At 47.8% G+C, this 25,203-nt stretch overlaps 1 protein-coding gene and 1 pseudogene across 2 annotated transcripts in view; one reads left to right on the top strand and one right to left on the bottom strand.

Moving 5' to 3' along the window:
- Window positions 1-25,203, bottom strand: part of TCF7L1 (transcription factor 7 like 1) — a 177,973-nt gene that overhangs the window by 41,706 nt on the left and 111,064 nt on the right. The window lies entirely within an intron of this gene.
- Window positions 4,824-5,265, top strand: LOC129461826 (small nuclear ribonucleoprotein E-like; annotated as a pseudogene).

The following is a 25,203-nucleotide window of genomic DNA, read 5'->3' as shown; positions in this document are numbered from 1 at the left end:
ACCATGTTAGCCAGGCTGGTCTTGAACTCCTGACCTCAAGTGATCCACCTGCCTCGGCCTCCCAAAGTGGTGGGATTACAGGCATGAGCCACCACACCTGGCCAAGGCCAACTCTTAATCCTTTCATTATGCTAGTGCTGGAAGAGAGGAAAACATACCACTCCTGCAGCCCATCCTGGCACTCCTCAGACAAGGGCAGTCAGGCCCATGGGGTGAGCTGTCCCACCAAGGTCACGGAAGGCACTGGCAGAGCTGGGATCAGAACAACCCAGGTGTCCTGGCCCCCAGCTACAGAAGAGCTATGATGGATCGGGTTATTTTTTTTACAACACATAAACATAAAAATAATTGGAAGGGGATGAAATACTAATGTAAGCAAATCAATATTATAAATACCAATCTGACAAGTCATAAAACAGAACAAAGGAATATTTGTATTATTGAAAGTTTCAATATGGGTAAGTCGGAAGGCGCGCAGAGCATGCTCAACAGCTCCACACTGCCCCCTGGTGGTTCCCAAGTGCCCACCGGAAGCATGCTGGGCCAATGACAGCGGGAAACAAAGGCCCTGGACAAGGATACCTGCTGCACTGAAAACCCCAGGAGCCGGTGACCTCGTGGGCCAGACAACAAAGATCCTTCTGGGCTGGGCACCAAGCTGTCAAGGAAAATCTCTGGGTTCCACTCCCATTTGTTTGCAGAATTTGAGATAAAGAAGTTACGAACTCAGTAATGAGTTAACTACTTTTAGTCTCTCATGGTGGCAGTGGCCTTTTCCCCCTTTAATTACCACAGGCACTTTTTAATACGCTGTTGGTGGGAAAGTAAATTAGTAAATCCTGTCTTGTGCAATTTGGAAGTATGTATCAAGTCTTCTGAAGGCTTACTGTCTCTAGGAATGCATCCTAAGGAAATAATTAAGGATGCAAGCAAAATATAGCTGCAAGGATGTTCACTGAAGAGCTGTTTATAATAGCTGAAAGATATTAAATGCCTTATGCTACAATTATGATATCTGAATTTATGTAGTAGGTGGTTATTTACAGAAACAGAAGGGTGTTTACACTGTTAAGTGAAAAAGCAAGATACAAAACATGTATTTCCACCTGTGTAATGGGGAGTGCTTAAAAAAAGAAAAAACATGTATTGAATCCTACTTTTGTAAAACAGGTATCTTTATGTATGTGTTGAGAAATCTGGAAGAATATACATTAAGAGGTGAGTTAAACTTATCTCTCTGGGCGACAAGATTATGGGTGTTTTTATTTATTCTTTTGGCTAAACATACATTGATTTTAAAAGGTAAATGCAAATATATGCAATGGGAATCACTTTTTAATTAAAAAAATTTAAATATATAAAAACACTCAGAAAAAAAAAAAAAAAAACCCAGTAAAGTCTATATTCAAATCTTCAGCCTCTTATTCCTGAACTTCTGAGTGCTGTTTTCTTTTGAATGGGGTCTTGCCCCTGACAACCTTCCCAACCATTCCCATTAGGGCCTGGAAAAACGCGACCTCAGCCATTTGGAACCCTTCAATGGTTCCTGGGCAACATACATTGGGGCCAGTAAGTGCTATGACTGCCGGCTGCACGAGTCCTTCCTTGGCTGAGGAAGGGTCCACTCTACAGCCCCGCCCTGGACATGCTCCTCCACTCTTTCCCTTCCAGAGGGATTCCCCGCTGGGGGAAGGTCTGGGCGCCAATTCAACCAGAGGAGACAACCCAGTCTGCTAGTTCTCAGATCTCACTGGCATCAGGGCTGCTGGGAGGAGCTTTAAAAACACTGATTCCTGTCTGCCTTCCCCATTATGATTTAACTCTTCCAGGGTGGGGCTTAAGCATCTACTTTTTTTTTTTTTTTTTTTAGCTCCCAGGTAATGCTAATGTGAGGTCAGAGTGGTCCCCAAATGCTCACACCTACCCCTGCATAACTTTCTGCAGTTTCTACCCATTGTTTGGGCTTCTCTTTCAAAGATGACCTTCCTGGATCTATGGTCCTGTCTCTTTTACACTCCCCTTTCACAGCCCAGAGCAAGCATCCACCCACTTACCCATTAAACACTGTTTAGTGCTACTGTGTGCCAGGTTCATGGTTCTCCCTTATCTAAATCCTTGCCTAGAATACATATCTTCATTCCAGTGGGTCCATTATAAGGCTCAAGGTGGAAGTTTCTGGTAAAAATGGAGACTCTATAACCTGAGAGCAGCCCTCATAAATTAGCCATCAGAAAGTGAGACAAGAAATGCCCGCACAAGTTTCCTGATGGTTTATTGGACAAATTCACTATCATAACCCATATGCCATAAACATTCCTAATGGTGTTAGCACATTACATGCCTTCTTTCTGGGTTGGGAGAGGGGCTGCAACGCATTCCCCCAACTCTCCAATCAAATCCAGGGCTTGGTCTTTATGGAATTTCAAGCATCCAGGCTAGGCTAGTTGGGTTGGGGAGGAGGGTACATTTCAGAGCACAAAGGCTCTAAAAACATTTCTCAAATCCCCTGTCATTTCCTGAGTGACCTAGTAGAACACTAGTTCTAGGCATAGCCTGTGCATGAAGTTGGTTACAGAACTTAACTTTCACAAGCAGCTGTTTGAGGACCGAGACTGGGTGGTGATCAGGTCTTGTTCAGGTCTGATGATGACCTGAAAATTCCACATCTTTGCCACTTCCTTCCTGAGCCCCCGGTTCCTATCCAGACTCTGAAACCCAATCGCTGACCAGGTCACAACTCCATCTCATGTCTGAGGATTTGTGATGCATGCACAGCACCAGACTGGGTAGGTGTGGCCCATTTGAATACTTTTTTGTAAGTCCATTGGCCAAATTCTCATTTGATCCACCTTGATTTTCCATGTTCCATTCTATCCATTCCTGGAGGTCAGAAGTACTCACTTAGTCACTCAAACACACGCTGAATTAAACTCCAAGTCATGGTTCAAATGGGTCATTGATTTCTTCCTCTTCAATTTCCATTTTTCCCTTCAAAGAAGGAAAAATGGGCAGGAAAAATCATTGCAATTGGCTGGAGACCCACAGTTGGATGGGCCCTGTGCTGAGGCTGTCTCTCCCTTATAAGCTCTTTACAAAACCGTCAAACCCCCACTGTCAATGCCTCCACTCCCTCCAATCATTTGACCCACTGCCACCTGCCTTCCATGTCACTGGCCCTGTTCTTGCTAAGGCCACTGCTGACCTCCTAACTACCAAATCCAATGTCATCTTCCAGGTCTTTTTCCTAAGAGGCCCCTCAGCTTCTGGGGCACCCTTTCGGCTGGTTTTCCACTTACTCCTCCAGCCGCTCCTCAGAGCCTTGGCCTATGCCTTGAAAGCTGGTGTTCTCTGGGTAGTCTCCTCCTCCCCCTGCAGGTTGGCACCCACGCGATGATCACGCTCATCTTTGCAGCTGGCTCCAGCCTTCCTCCTCATCTCCAAGTGCTTCCTTGACACCATGCTACAGGCAGCTCAATCCCACACAGACTCATCAAAATCCAGCCCTGATCCTGTTTCCTACATCCTATCAACCAAGGCTCCTTTGAAAGTGAAAGGGAACACCTTTAACAATTACGATGGATGATGTAAACCAGGACATACGGTCACCCTGAGTACCGTACAAACCTTAGGGATCATTCTGGCTTCTTCTCTTTCCCTCACTCTCTACAACTGACAGGGGACCAAGTCTTGTCATTCTAACTTGGACTGTCTCTCCAATTGTTCCCCTTCCTCTCTGCTGCTCACTCCCCTGGACCTCTGTAAAGACTCTGAGCTGCCCTCCTGCCTGCAACCCCTCCCCTGGCCAGCCCATCCTTCTTGTGATTGCCTTACTTCCCCGCCTCCACCCTACCCCCAACAAAAGCTCCAGTGGTTCCCCGATGCCTGCAGTAAAAAACCTAACTGCTCAGTGGGCATTAAGGCCCTGGCCTACCCTTCCCATCTCCAACTGCCTATTCCCAACAACACCCTCCATCCATGTTCTAGCCAGCCAATCATTCCATTCTCTGAGTGTTTCACTATTTATGCCCCCAAGTCTTTTGCCAAAAGGCTGCCATGCTTTTGCCAGTGACTGGACCACCACCCTGGGTACCTTTGGTCGTTGGCCCAAGTGCAGGCAAAGGGCTGCTGAGGGACCTCAGCTTTCTCCTGTTGCACGTGTAAAGTGTGCAACTGTCATGATGTAGATGACACTCTCTCCTTCTCCCTCTCTCTCTCTGAGGCCCTTCTTTCTGGAGTTCCATAGCCACTGGCCTGGCCCAAGTTTGGGGTAAGGGTAGGGTATCTGAAGCCACTGCAGTAGCAAGTACCCAGTGTTAGCCTCTAGTTCTCCGCTCTTGGGTGTCATTTCTTCCCGGGTCCATGAGTAGCCTTCCAAAGGGAATCTGCTGGAGAACTTATTGGAGGATGGCATCAGGCTCCAACTCTAGGGACCACAACCCATATGCTTGTTCTCTAATTGCTTTCAGAGTTCTGAAGAGACCCCGTGAGTTCCTGGGTATCCCCCATGTATATGATGGGGAATTCATTCTGCTGATTTGATCTCTTTTCCTTTGGGTAACATCTTTAAAAAAAAAGTCTTCCTTGGAGACTTCAAACCTGGATCTTTAACAAGTCCTTGATGAAATGCTTGGAAATGCTCATGTTTTTACCCTGGACTTGACAGCAGCCTCTACAGACTCCCTTCTCCATATTCTGCATGGCTTGTCAGAGGCTAGAGGGATCCAAAAGAATTCCGCAAGGGAGGAAGCCCTAAGCCTACATCTTATTCTTTTTAGTTTTTTTTTTTTTTTTTTTTAAGAGATGGTGTCTTGATTCTGGAAGTTGCTCTCAGAGGCAGTGTGCAGGTGTGCTCTTTGTGAAATTCCACCATGGCGTACCATGGCCAGGGCCAGAAAGTGCAGAAGGTGATGGTGTAGCCCATCAACCTCATTTTCAGACATTTACAAAATAGATCGCAGATTCAGGTGTGGCTCTATGAGCAAGTGAATATGCGGACAGAAGGCTGTATCATTGGTTTTAATAAGTATATGAACCTTGTTATTAGATGATGTGGAAGAGATTCATTCTAAAACAAAGTCAAGAAAACAACTGGGTCAGATCATGCTAAAAGGAGGTATTCCTCTGCTACAAAGTGTCTCCAACTAGAAATGATCAATGAAGTGAGAAATTGAGAAGGATAGAGTTTGTTTTTAGATGTCCTTTGTCCAATATGAACATTTATTCATATTGTTTTGATTACCCTTATGTTATTACAAGATGGCAATAAATGCTATGGGATTGTTTGTATTACAAAAAAAAAAAGAGAGATGCTGTCCTGCTCTGTTGCCCAGGCTGGAGTGCAGTGGCACGAACATGGCTCACTGTGGCCTCCTGGGCTCATGCGATCCTCCCACCTCAGCCTCTTGAGTAGCTGGGACTATAGGCACACATCACCACACCCAGCTAATTTTTATTTAACAGATGGGATCTTGCTATATTGCCCAGGCTGGTCTCAAACTCCTGGCTTCAAGAATCCTACTGCCTTAGCCTCCCAAAGTGCTGGGATTACAGGTGTGAGCCACCACGCTTGGCTTCTTTTTAGCTTTGACAACATCTACTTCAACTCACCTGATTGCTTAGGCTGGGTTTTGGTTACAGCTAAGGCACATCTTCTTGTCCTTATAACCTTTGTCAAGACACATGCCTGCTGGTGGAATCATGTACAGCCTCCACTTCACAAAGTCCTCTTCCAGGCATTGTCCAGGGAGATATCCTTTGTGAGCACACACATGCTTCATAATCACAAACACACTGAAAATGATCTTCCTTTTAATGCCTGCTTTAAACAGTAGCCACTGGAGGTGGAGAATCCAGAGGTCTGGCCTGTGTAATACACTTCGATAGAAACCAAATGCCCTTGTGTACAGGCCTACGGGCCTTGTTATTATAGTTAACTTTTATGGTGGGTTTTAGGGGCTGAAAAAATTCTACTAATATTATTGGAAATACATTTTATAGGTTTGGCTATGTAATACCCCCCCCACACACACACACTAGCAATAATTGAGGAAGTAATTGAAAACAAATAACACTTGAGTATATGTGCAAATTCTACACAGGTGACTGCAAACCACAAAGATACTAACGAGAAATGGCAAACAGGTTCTTGGCAGGTGATCTCACAGGACGTGTGCAGGGCCTGTCACAGTAGATATGATAACTGAGGGAGAGCAAATTCTCAGTCATTGTACTAAAACCAAATCCCAGAAGAACTTCTTTTACATCCCAGAGTGGAGGACAACTATTTTAGGATGTTGCTGCTTGGACACACCTGTTCTATCAGAAGGGGCTGAGGTGATACTGAGTTTTCTTTTTTCCTTCTGTATCTTTTTCCCCTTTGTATCTGTGGTACACAGTACAGCACATTATTCAATGTATGTTTATTAAATGGCCACCGAAACATCTTTCACACGGGTTAACAAATGGCCAGGCCTCACGTACAAGGTCTATTTGTTTATTTATTTTTTGAGATGGGGTCTCACTCTGTCACCGGGGTTGGAGTGCAGTGGCACGATCTTGGCTCACTGCAGCCTTGACCTCCCAGGGCTCAAGTAATCCTCCTACCTCAGCCCCCGCCGGGTAGCTGGGACTACATGCATGCACCACCATGCCCTGCTAATTTTTTTTTTCCTGTATTGTAGAGACGAGGTCTCACTATGTTGCCCAGGCTGGTCTGGAACTCCTGGGCTCAAGCAATCTGCCCACCTCAACCTCCCAAAATGTTGGGATTACAGACGTGAGCCACTGCGTCCGGCCACGTACAAGGTCTCTTTAAATGATGAATTGGAAACATCAGTATTTCTTCTTTTGCTTAAATTCCAGTCCCCTGCCAACGTACACTGCCATAGCAAGATTAAATAGAGAAGGGCACCCTGAAGCATCTGGTTCGCTGTAAGCACTTGACAGCTATCAGCCATGATCATCATTTCTTCTTGCTGATGTTATTGTAACATTGTGGATGAAGCAGTGTTTGCCTCAATGAATGGGGGTGAGTTTGGAAGGCCTGCCCTCCAGGGATGTCTTAGTTCCAGGTGCTGCAATTTGCAGTCCTGGAAATGGAGAAAGGAGATAAGCCTGCAGTTTAGTGCCAACTGTGAAAGGTCAGCTGGGGGGCTGCTGGGGGCCTCTTGGGAGTTCTCAGAGGCCCTCCCCTCACATATGCACAATATCTGGTGTCCCAGCCACCAAGTTCTGGAGACCTCCAGAATGATCGGAAGCTTCTGCAGGGTCCAGCCAGTGCTCAGGAACACTCACAGCCCTCCTTTTTCCTTTCCTCATTCAATATCCCCACATTTCAAGGCTCTCTACCAGCATTTCTTTGTTCATTGTTCAGAAAAAAATGAATCAAGCCATGACTAGAGGCTTGAATTCAACTTTAAAAAATTGTATGGCTCAAAAGGTCTCTATCCAAGTTTTTCCCAAAAGATTATTCTCCAAGGAAAAAAGAAAACAAAATGGCTAAATCGCAACATTTTTTCGGTCTCCATTATCCCACGGCTCTCTACCCCTTGAGACACACAATCTTCAATAGTAAACAGGGCTGAAGTTTGAGGGCAAGGCCTAGAGAAGCTGCTTAATTTCTACCCCAAAGACAAACTCAGATTCTTTCACAATTTTCCCTCAGGCCAGCCCTCTGCTTTATAGGGCCAAACCACTGAAAGAACAAATGAATGCGAACAATTTGCCTCCCAGCAGCGAGCACTAAGATTTCCTACAGATACGAATTCCCAAGCAAACCCTGCCCAAAGATAATAAAAATGAAGGTTGGGTTTATCGGGCTCTTTAAAGGGTGGCTGCCTGATCTTCTTTAGCATCTGAATACATTTACACGGGGACTGGGGGGGCGCTTACTGACAGAGCAGTTTTAGAAAACCAACACAGGCCCCAGAACACTCATCAGTCTGCAGCGGCTCAGCCGCTCGTTCCACAAATACTCACTGTGCATCCACCATGCGCAGCCACTGTGTGTGGTGCTGTGGGGGACAGAATGACAATGTGTCTTGGGAGGTGGCCTCAGCTATAGGTAGGGAGGACAGGGCTTCTGTCCCAAATGGTAAATGTCATACAGTGGGGGTGTCACCGAGTGTGGGGGTATTTCAGAGTGAGGCCAAGAGGTGGGATCTGAGCTAGACCTTGAAGAGTACAGGTGGCAATTTCCACAGGGCAAGGCTCTATTCTAGAACCAACGTATTCATATTAATAAATAAGCAAGGGTTTTGAACTGAAAGGACCTACGACACTGTTTTCCTAAAGACGGCTTCGGAGGCGGGCATGGCTACAATTTGTGTTAAGTCTCAGAGGTCAGTGATGGTCACCCACTGGGGAAGGAAGGGCATGCAGACAGCCCCCCCAACCCCAATATCTGCAGGGTTTGGGACAAGAACATAGATGCAAGCCCATATGCTTACACATGTAAACGTTATAACTCAAGCTGACAAACTGTTAAATACATTCTCTCCTCCTCCCTTGACAAATATGAATGCTATGAAAAGGCCAGGCTCAAATTTAGAATTCCCAGACTCCTGGGTTCTGTACCAGAATGTGGTGGTGGTAAGAGAGCCTGATCTGGCACCCCCACCATTTCCAGTTCCATCTTGTCCTACCAGGTCTTGGGACCATACATGGAAACATCCCAGACATCTCAGCCCCCCCATCAAAGCTCAGCCCCAGGCAAACGGGAGCCCCCCATCTCAACCTATAGGTGTGCACACCAGTGGCTTGGTGCACGTCCAGGGAAGAGCCAGGCAAGCTCTCAAGCCTCAGGATCCCATTCTTTGGATCCTCAGCTCTGTGGATTCCTGGCCTGGTCAGGAAGGAAGTGGCCGGGGTGGTCAGAGCAGGGCCCTCCAAAGTAGGGTCCAATGCAGGCCCCCCTGCTCAGGTCTAAGGGTACAGTGTGCACAGGCAAGGATTTGGCTCACTGGACTGTGAGGCACACTGTGTCGTGTGGTTTTGATTATGATGATACAGGCTAACCTTTATCCCAGATAATGAATACAACATTAGTCTGGTTTTCACTTAATCCTCATCAGCCCTACTGAGTTTAGTATTGTTGTTATTCCCATTTCACATATGAGGAAACTAAGATTAGAGAGATTTTAATTTATCCAAGGCCACACAGCTAGGGGTTGTGGAGTCAGGATTTGACTGTTATACTGAGTCTCATGGCCTAAAAATACTCAGAGGAAAATCATTTCCTGATCCCTAATCATGGAAAATCAAGAGCCGGAAGGAACCATGACATTCATAATGTGGAACCCTCACTACGTGGTGGGAGGGGGCAGGTAGCAGAGGAGAAATCCAGGGTCCTGCTTCCGGGGCAGTCCCCATTCGGGCAGCAGCGTGTCCCACAGAGTTCAGGGGGGCAGCAGCACCTGGTGGGTATGCTGTGCAGTGGGCGTGGGCTCCCCAGGGGATGCAAGGGGAAGCCAGTCAGGGTCAGGCAGGGCCAGAGCAGCCCCGTGGGCATGTGTGGCCAGCAGCTGGCACCATAGCCCTCTGTGAGCTGAGAAGGTGACCTCACTCCAAGTGGGGCCCTTGGAGCTATTTTCTAAAGCTGCTGCCTTTGATGCTTTCTTCAAATCCCATGAGCAAAGTGGCAAACTTGGGTGGGGAAGCCCCAGAATCTGGCTGCTGTGCAACTTCATTCTGTTTCCAAACAGTGGTGTGGGAGCTCAGCGCCCACTCCACCGGGCAGTCCGAGGATGCCCTGGAGCTAAGCCGGGGAACCTGTTCTTCCTCCCTGCAGCTGTGCTGGCCAGCCAAGGCCTTGGTAGGTCAGGAAGAAGGGATTTTTCTTTTTTTAAATTAATTTAAAATATTTAAAACTAAGGTATAATATGTATATATAAGCAAGTACACAAATCTCGTGTGCGGCTTAGTGAATTTTTAAGACAGGATTTTGTTCTGTTGCCCAGGCTGGGGTGCAATGGCTCAATCAGAGCTCACTGTAGCCTCGAACTCCTGGGCTCAAGCAATCCTCCTGATTCAGCCTCTCGAGTAGGTGAGACCACAGGCATGTGCCACTACAGCCAGCTAATTCTTAAATTGTAGAGATGGGGGTCTCACTATGTTGCCCAGGCTCTAGTGAATTTTTAATATGTAATTTTTTTTTTTTTTTTTTTTAAAGACAGAGTCTCACTCCGTCACCCAGGCTGGAGTGCAATGGTGCGATCTCAGCTCGGTGCAACCTCTGCTTCCCAGGTTCAAGTGATTCTCCTGCCTCAGCTTCCCGAGTGGCTGGGATTACAGATGCCTGCCACCACACCCGGCTAATTTTTGTATTTTTATTAGAGACGGTTTCGCCATGTTGGCCAGGCTGGTCTCAAACTCCTGACACCTCAGGTGATCCACCAACCTTGGCCTCCCAAATTACAGGCATGAGCCACCGCACCTGGCCCAATATGTAAGTATCAATGTAACCACCAGCCTAGATCAAGATGTAGAATGTTTTAAATTGATGATAAGTTGCAGAAGCAATGCATGAACACACTCTCCTTGTAAAGCATTTAAACATGAGCTGTGAGCCAACCCCTCCCAGTGTCCCGCCTACACACACAAGGCCCCACTGTTACATGTAATTGATTGTGTGTCCGGAAGCAGCGGCTTCCCCCTAGGCATTCCCAGGCCTCCAGGCAGCTGAGCAGCCTGACCCAACAGGTTTGGGGTCTTTCTCCTTGAACATTCTCTTCTGCCCACTCCCTTCCCCCACCCAAATCCTCCAACAGAGAAAGAGCCTGTGGATTCTCCCACCGTGGATAACACAACTGCCTCGCTGAGCTTCCTCCCTCCCCATCCTTACAACTTAAAGCAGTCTAACTCAGACGCTTCTAAGCTGTGGCTGCAGAGAACACAAAGAGCAGCCTTCGGCGCGCGGACGCACCATCGATGAACTGGGGAGGGGGGGACGCCAACCGGCCCCAAAGCACATCGAAGCCAGAAACCGCCCGAACTAGTTACATTCCAGCAAGATTAGCACAAGGCCGGGCCTGCTCCTGCGCCCACCCCTCCTCCCCTCCTGGGCCATGAATAGGATTTTTAACTATTTCCCTCCCACTTGCTGTCCAGCCTCACACATGGACAATGCTCCCCGCTGTTTGCACATTAACCTCCCATTTGCCAGGCAGCTTCTCAGGGGCTGCAGATTAACATCCACCAACTCAGACAATGATCCCCAGGGAGGGGTGCAAGGGGCTCAGACAAAAGCTACAGACACTGAGCCCAGTCAATCACTGCACAGTGACCACTGGCCAACAGTGCAAGGGGCTCCTGGACTCCAGACACACAGGAATCACCACAAGCAGCTCATTCCTGGCTCTGGGCACCTGCCCCACGTGGGACCAGAGAGGGTACTCCCCTAATGCAGGCCTACAGCAACCAGAAGACACCCTCCCCACCCCATCTAATCTGGGACATTCTGGCCTGGGAGGGGCCCGAAAGGATCAGGGACTGAAGGGCTGGGAAGGCGGAGGGCAGCCCTAGGCAGCCCTAGGCAGGCCTCGCAGACCCAGCCCACCCTGTTTAGGCTTCTCCTTTCTCCTGGCAAAGCGGAGCTCTCAGGGGACAGAACAGGAAGCAGGTGCCTCAGGCCCCTGCCCTGGGGCTCCCTGGGAAAGCTGCCTGGTCTCTCAGCAAGAAGGGCCCCTGACTGAAGCAGCTTGTAGACATGATTCCATACGTCAAAGCCATTTTCCTATTCCCTTGTGTGCAGGTGTGCACACAGGCATGAACTTGGAAACACAACCGCATGGAGCGGGGACCGAATGGGGAGAGAGCTGGACTGTGAGGTATGGGAATGGTCCTTCTATGTCCTAGGCCAGCAGCTCAGCCCCCGCATTTGTATTAAAAATCTCCTCCAGGTGATGCTCATGCACCCTGGTCCTGAACCAGAGGCCCCGGAAGTGAACAATCGCATGCATTAGCCGAGGATCCTGTTAAGATGCAGTCTGGGTCAAGAGGTGTGTCATGGGGCCCAGGATGGTAAGTTTCTTACAAGCTCCCAGGTGACGCACTCTTGGCCTAGTGAGGCCTCAGACTGGGTGCATCATCAGAAGGGTGATCTCTCTGTATGCTGCTTCACCAAGTAGTTGTCTGGCTACAGTTTCCACCCTTCTGGAGAAGGTCACCACCTCTCAAGACAGCGAGTTGCAGCTGCGGACAGCTCTGTTTGAGTCCTTCCTCATATTAAGACATCCAACAGTGACAATCTGAAGTCTTTCTTCTCTTGACCTGGTAGTTCCAGACCCTCAGAAGAAGACCTTGTGGCTTCCACTCCTGTTTTCCCCACATACCTGTGCCTCCTCATCTAGGCCAGTGAGGCTGTTTTTCTGAGCTTCATTCTCCTCTTAGTACTAATGCCAGACAGGGTGGGGGCAGGAGAGCAGATCTCAGTGCAGACTGGCGAGGCTATTTGGGTAGGAGTGAGAATAGAGCCCCCAACGGAAACAGAAACCAGAGTTCTAGCCTGGAGCAGTTAACATACAAGAAACTTAAGGACAATTAAAAAGCAACAACCACATTTAGTGTGGTTTACACAGGCAAAACTCATTAATGTGAGTTGGGGTGCTGGAGTTTACCTTTGCTAGGCAAACCCTTTTTTACAGACAGTACAGATTAATTGCAAGCAAGACTCTAAGGGGAATATCTAAATGGCTATGAAACAACCTTCGAGCCCCCAGATGCAGGAAAAAGCACCACTGACCTACAAGGGACACACAGAGGACTTCGTCCAGGGAGCCCCCTTGCCAGTCTGGCTTCAATTCCTGGTGAAGTTCAGAAGCAATAAACCTGTGCTCCTTTTGAAAGGTTTTATAATCCAGAAGACCCCCTAATTCACACTAACATCCACCCCAAGTCTGAATTAATTGTGTTACCCAGCAGTTCTGCTAAGGAATCACTTCTTAGTACTCAGTTCTGCTAAGGAATCACTTCATCATCACTGCTGCAGGGAAAATTTGAGCAGGGCTGATGGTTTGCAGTGGCAGCAAGTCTACAAATGATTATCCCTAATGAGATGATGCGAGAGCAGCCTCAAATAAGGCACTCCTCCAGCTGCTCTGTGCCCAGCTGGGCTTCCTGCCCTCCCACCCGCTCCAGGCCATGAGCCCTTCATGGGGCTCTCATGGCACGAGGGGCCTGGATCTTCCAAAGGTGAAACCATCCCAAAGACCCAAGGGCTCCCACTCAGTCTCCTGCTACCACTCCCTGCCCCACTGCAAGGTCACAGATGACAGTGGGATCTGGCTGAGCTAGGACTGAATCTTGACTGTACCCCTTATCAGTTGTTACCTTGATCTAAAGTTAATCTTTCTGAGCCTCAGCTCCCACATGTTGAAAAGGTATTAGTATAATCCAGTTCCTAAGATTGTGTGGTGGTTTAACTGAGTGAACGCTTAGCATGTACAGGGCCTGGCGTAGGTAAATTCTTACAATGGTAGTAAAAAGGAGGAAGATTTCTTTTAAGGTCAGGGAGATGGCCTAACACCCCCCTTTCTTTGAGGCTCCAAAGCTCACTGTTCTTCTCTTGTGACACTAACCTTTCCCTGCCTTGAGATCGGTTCCACTACTTGTGTTGTTGCTCTGGTGGACCAGGAAACAGTTCCTATATAAGGTCATGGCCTCACTCATCTTTTACTTACCTCCTGCAACGTTCAACCCAATCCTTGCAATTAGTAGGAACGTGATCAATATTTCTGCATTGACTTGCCAGCATGAACCAGCCTACTCAGGACAAAGCATGGAGGTCGTAACCAGATGGGTCAAAGAGCCAACCGACCAGACCTCCCCGCCCCTGACCCTGTGAGCAGGTTTCTGTCCTTACGAACAACAGCAGTTGCATTTAGGTGAAACGACAATTACACTTCTGACTGGCTGTCAAACTATTCATGAAAATGGCCACCAACATCCTATTTTTTAAATCAAACACTAAGCCATATGTCTGCTACACAATGAAAAAATCCCAAACCTATGTGGTTTAATAGGCTTTCCAACACTTCTTCAGAAGCCTAGATCCCTAATGTTTACATTTAAGGTGACACTGGCTCACGGTCTGTTGTTCCATAGTCTTATTGCACTGTCTACACACCCTATCTCATTTTTACAGAAATGGTTCATTAGGTCAGGGACCACCTTCTTCCATGTCATGACATGTTTTGGTTGGGAGTGGCGAAGGTTTAATTTTAGGCCCTCTGAGAAAGGGCCTAAAATTTCCTAAAGTAAGCCATAGCGATCAAGTTTTTTAGGCTTTCTGAGGTTTTAAAACCAGAAAGCCGTTCTGTTTCCTTGAGCTGCCATCCATTCAGCCCTAGAAGTTGCAGCCTGCCGTTCTGGGCTCAGAGAAGGGAGGACTAGTGCTCAGAACAGTTTCCCTGGGGAGTTGGACACTAGGTGCTGAGGTTGGGACAGGCCTCGGGGAGCTTGTGGTAGGGGCTGCTTGGAAACCACACACTTACTCTGATGACACTGTTTGTGTGCAAGCATTTCTAGACTGTTCTTTGGAAATGGGCTGTAGAAAACATTCACTCCTTCAAAACACACCGTTCTTTTGTGGTCTTTTATTTCCCCCTTCTTGGCTCTGCTACTCTCCTGGGAGCCAGGGACTCCCCAAACTCCCAGGGAAGGGATCTTTTTTGAAGAGGCCATGCAGAGGGGTCACACTGAGGCTTGGGTCAGGGTAGTAGAGTGATAGCAAATGCTCGTGTGGAATTGTCTGACTGAATGGGTGGCTATAAATTATCACAGGGTATAACTGCCCGAGACCATGTAGGTGAATTATCTACAAGTCCTGTGAATGCTCAGGGGTGGGTACCTGCAGCTGCCATGAATATGGCTTCAAAATAAGTTTCCTCAGATGAAAACAACTGAGAGTCCAGAGGCATCAGCTAGCCTGTGGGGAGGATGTGGGAGGACCACCCATGGCCTCAGTTTCCCCGGGTGCACCGCTCACTTCCCTCAGAGTCCTTTCTGTGATACCTGCCTCCCCCAGCCCTCTTGTCACTGTACCACCCAATGCACACACAGCAGCAGAGAAGCATCTAGAGTGTGAGTGTGTGTGTGTGTTTTGAGAAAGGATCTCACTCTGTCGCCCAGGCTAGAGTGCAGTGGCGCAGTCACGGCTCACTGCAGTCTCGACCTCCTGGGTTCAAGCGATCCTCCCACCTCAGCCTCCCAAGTGGCTAGGATTACAGGTACGTGCCACCACGCCTGGCTAATTTTTTGTATCGTTTGTAGTGATGGGGTTTTGCTGTGTTGCCCAGGCTGGTCTCAAACTCCTGAGACTCAAGTGATCTGCCTGTCTCCGCCTCCCAAAGTACTGAGATTACAGGCGTGAGCCACTGCGCCTAGCCTAGAGTGTCTCTGAATTGCAATCTGAACTTGAATGGGAAACTGTCAGCTAGTTTAAGTGGCAAGCAGTAGGTAGCTTCTTGTGACATTTTCTCAATCAGATGCCAGTCACAGGGAACTATCAAAAAGCGGCAATTTACAAGAGCGACCTGAATAGATGCTCTGGTCTGGTCTCTCTCCTTCAGCTCTTATATCCAGCTGGTCCCTTCTGTCCTGAAGAAGTAAACAGCCTCAAGCGGGGCCCAGAGACTTGGGTTCTAACTCGACCCCAATTAGCAGCGTGATGACTTTAGGCAGGTCCTTTCCCCTTGCTGATCACAGCTGCTAGAAAAAACCTTTATGGAAACAAACATGTATTAGGCCCCTACTGTTTACACTATATACTGTACACAATAAAAGGCAAAGGCTTTTTATTTCTTCCTCACAAGCTTCTCTTTGTGTGCAATAGAAATGAGTGCTGATTATCATTTAGACATAATAATATCCGGATATGGGTCATTAAGCAGGGCAGTGACCTACCCACTTGGTCCACTGACCTATTCTTGGTTATTGCAAAACATTATTCAAACAGCAAGATAAATTGGTTAATTTTTCTTTCCACTCCTAAATTGTTAAATTAGTTACAGCAAAAAACAAAACCCAAGTAAACAAACCACACAAACGTCCTAAATACAAAGTAGGGCCCTGATCCTGCCATCTGTTTTACTCCTAAATATAGGCTGGTTTATCTCTCTCCCACCTTCTGGTGGCCTCAGGCCATGTTCTCAGGCCTCTAACTCCTAGCTGCTATTTAGAATCCAGCTGTTAATTACTTCTTTAACACCTTTTTGCTGCTCAGTCTGAACACTAAGTATTCTCCGAGACTACAGTTTCTCCTTTGCCTTTCTTTAGTGGCTCTGAAAGGTCTCTCAAAGGTTATCTGTCCTCAAGATGTGCCTAATTCTGTGCATTCAGGGCTTTCTTTGCAGGGGATGGCACAACCTGGGAGCTTTTAACATACACAAAACACAAAATAGTGTAATACAAAGCTAGCCAGGCTTATTAAAGATCTCATTTTTTGGCTGGGCATGGTGGATCATGCCTGTAATCCTACCACTTTGGGAGGCTGAGGTGGGCGATCATTTGAGGCCAGGAGTTCGAGACCAGCCTGGCCAACGTGGCGAAACCCTGTCTCTACTAAAAATATAAAAACTAGCCGGGCATGGTGGCCGGCACCTGTAATCCCAGCTACTCAGGAGGCTGAGGCACGAGAATCACTTGAACCTGGGAGGCAGAGGTTGCAGTGAGCCGAGGTCACACCACACTGCACTCCAGCCTGGGCAACAGAGTGAGACTCCGTCTCAAAAAAAAAAAAAAAAAAAAAATCTCACTTTTGAACTAGTCTATGTTTAATATTTAATATATTACCGAGTGCTTTTTTAAAAGGCCCAGTTACCAATTCCTGTGTGTAGCAAGGTGAGAAGGCCAGGGGTGGTGGGCGCCTTATGGCTTTGGTCTATTGCAGATGCCTTCCAGTAGTGGACCAGAGCAGCTGGTACTGCTGGGTGTACTGGCATCTCCTTCAAACTCGGTGTTCAGTGATGTCATGTTGGTAGCTTGAAATCAGCCACAGGGAGAGTATTTACATCATGGAAATTGGCAAACACTAATCAGAGCACAATCCTCCCCACTAGGAGCTGACTTAAATATTTACCAGTACATCACTGCTTAGAACCCATTTCCCCACTTCTCTTTCTATCACTAATTTAAAGGACTCATTTATTGGGCACACCGTCCACTGCATTAGACACAAATGCTACAGAAAAACAACAATAACAAATGTTGCCTTTCTCTGTCCCTAGCACTGTCTATGTCTTCACACTGCAAACTCACTTAATCCTCAGAACAACATAGTGGGATAAAGAAATAGTGTTATCACCTTTTCACAGATGAGGAAACTGAGGCACAGAATGGCAAAACCTTGCTCATGGCCGCAACTGGTGATGCTTCCAAACCCAGAACTGAGGGCTTTTCCCCACCCCACAGAGCCCATGGATTTTCTACTCTCCCAGGAAAAGGCCTGGATGGAGGCCCAGTGTGCAAAAACTCAGGGATATGTTCCACCAGAACTAAGACTCAAGAGCAAATGAGTTTTATGGAGACTTTGTACTAGGAAGGGTTCTTCAGGGGGACAGTTGTGCAGGCTGTGAGGAAGGTTCCGCAGACCCCCGGAAAAGCAGGTGAGTGGCAACTGAGGTCACCTTGAGAAGAGGGGTTTTGGAGTACAACAGGCCCCTTGGCCTGGTACACTTTGTCAAGGCAGAAAAATGCCTTCCACTTCTGCAGGGAAAAAAAGGAAAGAGGCACAGGATGCAATTAGGAAAGAACAAATATATCCTCAGATTCTCACAGCTGAACAGCTAGGGAAAACCCAGCCTGTAAACAATCAAAAACTGGGTGTCGCCAGAGCAAACACCCAGGTCTCTGCTCACCCATACAAGGGTAACTGCATGAGAATCAGGGCCCATACCAGCACAGGCCAGCGAGGGACCACTTTTTCCTTAGCAGTAGTGGCAGCAGCAGCAGCTGGTTCTCCCGCTGGGTTCCCAGTTGGAAATTCCAAAGGGAACTACTTTCTGCATTCGGCACACAAAGAGAAAAACTGCAACTAGTGAAAAATAAAAACTAAAATTTCAAATGCTACTTTGTAGAATGCAAACAGTCATAGTCTGCCAGGAGACATTAGGCTAGGTATTTCCTTATGATACTTACGAGAGAAAGAAAACCAAGTTCACTCCCCCTTTCCCTACTTCCTCCTGTTTTTTTCCCTCCCCAAGGGAATGAGTCAAGTCAGTCAACAAGTATTTATGGAGCACCCACAGGATTGCAGAACGGGTTGCTGGAAGAAGCCCAGGATAGCTCTCATTTGAGACAGTTAAAGGAAATGTCAATCCTCAGGCCAGGTCTAAACAGGGCAGTAAAGAACTGACTGCCACCTGGGTGGGTTTATTCTGGACCAATCACTCACTCCTGGCTGAGCTGCCTCTGTTATTGGCAAGGCCAAAGTGGGTGGATCAGCTATGTTCATGTACATTTTTGGAAAACTACAAGCACAACGCTAACGATCTTGATGGTTTAGGGGATGGGAGTTGGTGTTCGCTGAGATACTCTTCTTCCTCCCTCCCAAAAGGCCCCACAATGATAAAAATTAAACAAATGTTGTCAGGTGTTCACCATTTCTCCTCTGCAAATGTAAGTGTGTATAAGTGGGACGGGAAGGCTAGCAAAACCCAGGGTCCATGGAAACAGCCTCCTGGGGGCCTGTCCGCTCTAGTTTGGAGACTGGGTTGTATTTATTTGGCTGCAGATCCTGCTACTCCAAGTGTGCTCCCTGGACCAGTACCATCAGCACTATGTGGGATTCTGTTAGAAATGCAGAGTTCCAGGCCCCACCACAGCCCTACTGAAGTAGAATCTGCGTTTACACAATCTCTTCAGATGGTTCCCATGCACAGGTGAGTTGAAGAAGCACCAGTCCCAATAACCAAGCAAGTGTTTGTTATTAAACCCCAGAGAGCCCCCAAAGTCACATTTGGGGAACGTCTGCCTTCCATATTGCAGGGGGGCAGTTAGCCTCCCTAGATTTCCTGTTCACAGAAAGCAAATACCAGTAAAGCCTAAAGATTTATAAATCTATTATGACTCCTGGTTTAAAAGTAGGTACCTGGAAGGACCCAGGTCAGTTGCACATTATTCAATCACCATAGGAAGATATATTCTTGGAGCTAACAGAACCGAACACTACCAGCCACAAGGAGTCCTTTCACATCTACATTACACTCAACTAACTGCATGCTGGCCTAGATTCGCTTCTGTTCTAAATATCCAAGCTATGTTTGAATAACCTGTATGGTTACAATTAGGATCACTGCATCTGGGAAAGTCACCGCAAACCCCCACACATAAATATGGTGATTTTAATAACAAATAACACATTTGGAGGCTGGTATATAAGTATGCAGGCAGAGGAAGCCGCTGAAGATGCTAATTTGCATGTTCACAAATAAATGGAATCCAGCTGCAACGTTAATGCTTAATTCTACAGAGCCATAGGACACCGCGCAACCTTACCATAGGCATGCTCTAAATTGAAAGCCGATTTTCAAACCCTCACAATTTTGGCAAAAACCTAAATTCAACTGCTTAAGGAGACTGGATTTTCTGTGAATCCTAAAATAGTGCTAGCAGAAAAAAGTCCATTTGTTTACGTTTTGCAAGTTAAAGACAAGTATCTGAATTGATTTGATGCAAAGTTTCTCAAAACATTCACCTTGGGGCAGGAAAAACAAAAGGTCTCATTGGAAGAGATTCCTTCTTATAAGGGATTGGAATTTATGGACTAGGATCTAACTTAGCTGTTGCTTTCTGGCCTCCTACACTTGAATTTACTGTTTAAAGTAAAATGTGAAAATTATATCAGTCTTTAAGAAGATAAACCTTCTGAAATAGGACGCATATGAGTGAATGTGTTTGTGTAAGAGGGAGAGGTTGTTAATAATAGCGGTCATGGTAATATTAATAACAATAAAAGGTAGCGTGCTAATTTGGATATTGTATCCTGGTAAGCTCTGTTCACTTCACCAGTTTCTCTAAGAAAATGGAGTCTGTTGAACTGCTCACTAGCATGGTGCACTTGCTCAAGCACCTGCAAAAAGACAGAGGGGGCTTCTTGTATGGATGCAAACCCAGTGGGGCAAACAAACAGAGCCTGGTAATAGCACAGTCAATCAACTGTTTCAGTTATGAACGAAAGAGCTGCTAAAACCTCCCACTCCAGTGGAATGTACCTCATTGAAAGCTCTTGGCACTCACTCTTTACAGAGAATGATGGGTAGCCAGGACCTATGGTGACATCAGGCACAGAGCAATTCTCCTGTCCTACAAGTGGACAAGAGGGAAGGAGGGTGGTGGTCAAAACCATCATGGGGGTACATGTATCACATAATGACTAGACTGCATGATTTCATGAGATAAGAAAAAAATATCTTGAGAGAAATGCTTGAGAGTCCTTAGGATTGCAATTCTGCTGAGCACTTGGCTCATCTGTTATTAATAAATGCTGGTGGCAATATCCGTGAGTACACTTGTCAGAGGGGCTACTTCCTCCCCCCGCCGAGCAATGGCCAGATGGAGAAGTCAGGAGACCTGCGTGGAGAGCCTCACCTTGCCAGGGGCAAATCCATCACCTCAATAAGCCTCAACTCACTGTCTATTAAATAGGAGTGATTATACCAGCTGCACTTAATTCTTAGAACTATTTTGAGGATGAAATGAGATAATGGATGTGAGTCGTTAAGTATGTCAATCTGGGAATATGTGGGTGGAGCTGTGTGGGAGGTGAGCTCCCTTCTGCTCTGTCATGAAAGGCATGTGACACTCTTCATAGTACTTCCCTCTCCCAGGCCCCCAAACAAGCTTGACTGTCAATTTTGACACATTTAGAATTCATTAAGTAATTAAATCCATTTTGATCTAATTGAATTTTCCTTTAAGGGCAGTTTAAGATTCCACTAAGCCTGTGAAGCTTATGAGTAATTGCAAGCGGAAACTCCACCCAACTGTGTTGAGATGTCCATCATCGATTTTTTCCCAATGCATGGGAAAAAATTTCACTTGCCTGGATGGCACTGTTACATCTGGAGATCAGAACCAAGCCAACCACCACCACTAGCAGAAGCAATAAATAACACCATTGCATTGAGTCAGCACTGTGGACAGTCCTGTCCTAAACCACACTCATGGGGGACACCTGACTGACATTCACTTGGAGATCCTTCTGGGCAAAGGAGAGCTGGTCAGCCACTGGGTGACCAAAACCGGCACTGCACTGCCCAAGAGGGACATGGCCATCCTTTAACTTTTTTTTTTTTTCTCTTTTGAGACGGAGTCTCGCTGTGTCGCCCAGGCTGGAGTGCAGTGGTGCAATCTCGGCTCACTGCAAGCTCCGCCTCCCGGGTTCACGCCATTCTCCTGCCTCAGCCTCTCCGAGTAGCTGGGACTACAGGCGCCCGCCACCACGCCCGGCTAATTTTTTGTATTTTTAGTAGAGATGGGGTTTCACCATGGTCTCGATCTCCTGACCTCGTGATCCGCCCGCCTCGGCCTCCCAAAGTGCTGGGATTACAAGCGTGAGCCACTGCGCCCGGCCAACTGTTTCCATCTGACAAACTGCTTTTGGTATATGGGCAACTGTTGGTCGGTTTATTTATTTATTTATTTGTTTTGAGACGGAGTCTCGTTCTGTCGCCCAGGCTAGAGTGCAGTGGTGTGATCTCGGCTCACTGCAAGCTCCTCCTCCCAGGTTCACGCCATTCTCCTGCCTCAGCCTCCCGAGTAGCTGGGACTACAGGCGCCTGCCACCACACCCAGCTCATTTTTTGTATTTTTTTTTAGTAGAGATGGGGTTTCACCGTGTTAGCCAGGATGGTCTCGATCTCCTGACCTCGTGATCCGCCCGCCTTGGCCTCCCAAAGTGCTGGGATTACAGGTGTGAGCCACCGTGCCTCGCCCAGTCTGTTTTAAAGAGGCCCCTGGCTCTGACTTTGTAGCTCAAAGATGGGCCATGTGGTTCCAGGTCCCCATCTGGGACTTCTGGTTGCACTGTGCCAGTGGGAAGCCTTGTCAGCTGACCTACCCCATCTTAGAGGGAAGAGGGACTGGTGACTGATGCCTGGTGAAGAGGCTTGCCTTCGACCCTCCATCCGAGAAGGGAACCCCCTATGGCCCACTATCCTAAGCAAGTGCTGAGCCATAGTCAGCTTCACCCCATTCTCTATGGGAGCCTGACACCAAACCATTGATTACACCAATCTTCTCAGATAAGGTAGTCCAGGTCAGGTTCCAAGTCTGGAGACTTTTTCCTGAGTCTCCTAGGGGACCAGACGTGCCTGGGATTTTGAAGAGCCTCCTCTCCCTGGTATCTGTCTTGATACCAGATTCTATTCTGGAATCTGTCCTGCTACCCGGCAGAGTGCCAAGTCTATATTTTGAGGACAGCAGAGACCTGCATTTGCTAAACCTAATGGTTGTTTCTCAGCCCTCATCTCACTCGACCTTCAGCAGCACCCCCTCTTCCTTCGTACACTCCCCTCCTTGGCTGCAGTAATGCGGCGCCCACCAGGTCTCCTCCTACCCCTCTGGCTGCTTCTTCTCAATCTCCTTTCCCAGTTCCTGCTCTTCTCTCCAGTGTGCAAAAGCTGTAGTGCCCGCAGCTCAGCCCTTGACCTTTGTTCTCAGCTTCAGTCTCAGGGATCTCCTCCAGTCTCACGGCTTGAAGTACCATCAACATGCTGATGACTAAAGTCTCTGTCTCTAACTTAAACCTCATCCCTGACTTTCAGACCCACTTACCCCACTGCCTATCACCCTCCCCACTGGATGTCCAAAAAGTATCTCCAATACAACATGTCCCAAACAGAGCTCCTAATTATTTCCTCCCAGACCTGCCCCTCCCACAGTCTTCTCCATTTCTGTCAATGGCACTTTCTTCTTTCCCACTGCCCAGGAGACCTTCCTAACTCTTCTTCCTCTTGCTCCCCACATTTGGTCCATCAGCAAATCCTGTCACTCCTCCTTCAAAATGGGGCCAGAATCTGAGAACTTTCCCCATTTCTACTGCCACCATCCAGGCCCCACTGGCCCAACAACTTGTTTCTGATTTTCTACCCTTGATCCCTTCGGTCTATGATTATATCATGGCAGCCATGGTGCTACGTTAAAACAAAGGTTGGATCATATCACCTCTCTGCTCAAGACCCCTCTCTGCTCCCCATCTCAGTCAAAAGGCTTCATCATGGGCTGCATGCCCCTGTGACCGGCCCCCTGTCCCCTTTCTGACTGTGCCTCCTTCAGTGCTGCCCCCCAGCCTTGCCCACTCTGCTCCAGCCACTCTGTTCCGCCTGCTCCTGGAACCTGCCAAGTGCCATCCCCTTTGCACCTGCTGTTCCCTTTGCCTGGCGTGCTCTTCCCCCGTGTATGTGTCTATAGAGTTTGTCACCTCCCTGTGACGCCTTCAATAAATATTGAATAAATGAATGAACAAGCAAACTGAAGGCTTTGCCCTGAACCCTCCCTGGCAGGCCGGGATCCCACAGTTCGCCTGTTCGTTCTTTCCCTGTGGCTGGATCCTGAACTCCGCCCACCACATCTCCCACCCCCAGGGGGTGCTGTTCACAACGTGGTCCGTGGCTAGCAGGGCAGCTCCCAAAGTCAACTCTGCAGGGACCCGTGTGAAGTCACAATATGAATATTCAGCCCTTTCTAGGGTGCCTGCCACATAGCGGATGGCTCAGTGTGTATCTCCTGAACGAAGCTTCACCTCTCACCCTGAGCCAGAATCCTGCCCACTCAGAACCCAAGACCCATGCCTGGGGCTGCCTCTGGCCAGGAAGCTCTCCCTCCTCAGCTCATCCCCAGCCTTCTCCCCCTGGCCCAGCTCCTCCTTCCCTTGCTGAGTTTCTAGCACCTCTTACGCTGTTCACACCCAGACAATTCCGAAAACACAGGACTCCCTGTGAATGGTGTGGAAATGCAACTTCCCCACGTGGAGTCGCTGGGCATGTTCCCCTTCCCTTCCCCTCGAACCCTGCACAGAGGGGGCCATTATGTCCCACAAGGCCACTTCACGAGTAAGGCATAAAACGGCCCTTTCGGAACTCAAAACAAAGCTTAAGAGCCACACCTGAGTTACTAAGGCTTCCACTCAGCCTCACCCATTCCTAGCAATAAGCTGCAGCAGCCGGATCTCCTCCCACCTCTGGGTGATGGCTGGAACACCAGGCTGTTACCTTTCATCAAAAACACAAAGGGACAGCAAGGGACCTCAGGCATGTAATGGCGCCGAGGAGTAGCCATAACATGTTATTACAGAATTAGTTCTTTCGAAACTGCGTGCCAACTGATTATTAATAAACTGCAAAAATGAGCTAAGAGTGGAATAATTGGGGCTGAATGCATACCAATCCCGCACATGTTAACCAAGATATATGAGGTTCAACTAGAAGCCAATTGAACAGTTACTTATTGTTAACTACTATGTGCCAAGATGTTGGTGCGTTGAGATCTTTAAGACTTGTGGGAGGCCCCACTGCCAGAGGTGTGTAATCTAAACAGGGAAAGGAAAGGAAAACATGCCCTTTCATTCAATAGTTTTTAAAACAGTACAGTGTATAGGAAAGGCTGAGGTAAAACATCTGCTTCAGTAGGGAGGCAGAGAAAAGGGGATATAGAGGCCCTGGGGAAGATTTCTTGAAGGAGACAGAAAACTGGAGATCTGCAAAGAGAAGACACAGGAGGAAGCAACACATCCCATGTGGGAGGGGAGAAAGTGGGTGCTGTGAGCAGGAGTGACAAAATCTTCAGGAAGACTGAGCCTGGGGACAAGGCTGGCCTTAACACTTGCCTTCTATACAGGGTGTGCACAAACCTGAATGCCAAGCCCCATTCAAGGAAAAGGAGGAAAGCCGTAGATGGACCTCACTGACTCTCCCTACAGCAGAATTGGGCACAGCCAGGTGCAGCATCTAGGTCAGGAGAGGTGGTGTTTGCATTCATGCTGTCATAATGGCTATGATCAGGCTTGGATGAGGACGTCAAGCTGACAAAACCTCAAGGCGATGGAGGACCATTCCTTCTATTATTTGAGGCATCTCAGAAAGAAGGGAGGTAATTCTTAAGTGCGACATGTTCACAAATGGAAAAGTGTGGATTTGGCCTGGATGTTGGCATTTTACTCGGGCCGGGGCTTTATGTGACGTGGGTTCTATGTTGGCAGCCCAGAGGCAG

This window comes from Symphalangus syndactylus, chromosome 14 (genome assembly GCF_028878055.3).
Source record: "Symphalangus syndactylus isolate Jambi chromosome 14, NHGRI_mSymSyn1-v2.1_pri, whole genome shotgun sequence".
NCBI lineage: Eukaryota > Metazoa > Chordata > Mammalia > Primates > Hylobatidae > Symphalangus > Symphalangus syndactylus.
This window is presented reverse-complemented; position numbering and strand designations above follow the sequence as displayed.